Raw genomic sequence first — 655 nt, forward strand, 5'->3', positions numbered from 1 at the left:
CTGCTCTATAGGTGAAATATGAGGCAGTCTGCTTCTGTAAAGATTTATGGCCTTCGAAATTCTATGGGGCAGTTCTCCTCTGTCCTATAGGGTCTTTACAAGACAGAATAGACCAGATGAGAGTGGATTGGGTTTTTGGTTTTGGTTTCCAAACATTTTCAAAAGTCTTGGTTGTCCTCACACTAAAGTCTTTTTTGTTTTTTGACCTTTTTACAGAAACTTTCAGAATCTTCTGGCCTTGCTGAAAGGATCACAGGGGCTTTGTTGGTTGCTATATATTGGATTCATAGTATAACTGCTTCTAGGGTTTTCAATGGCTGTGACCTTTCAGAAGCAGGTTTCTGTCTGAATGGGTTCCAACCATCAACCTTTGGGCTAGTAGCCGAACACTTAATTGTTTGCACCACTCAGGGGTTCTAAATTTCAGTTAGTTGCCTCTGCCACCCAGACTAATTTCTGAATATAAGGATGAGATTCTTAGCTTTATTACTGCATAACCCTAGACTAATGACTCTCCAAACCTCACTTTCCTCATTTGTGAAACTAGAGGGCAATAATGTCTATCTATCTAAGGCTGGTAGTTCAAACCCACCAGCCACTCCTTGGAAGGAAGGTTGGGCAATCCTACTTCTGTAGTGATACTGCCTCAGAAACC

Source organism: Orycteropus afer, unplaced genomic scaffold (assembly GCF_000298275.1).
Source record: "Orycteropus afer afer isolate SDZICR_OR568_19922 unplaced genomic scaffold, OryAfe1.0 scaffold00894, whole genome shotgun sequence".
Lineage (NCBI taxonomy): Eukaryota > Metazoa > Chordata > Mammalia > Tubulidentata > Orycteropodidae > Orycteropus > Orycteropus afer.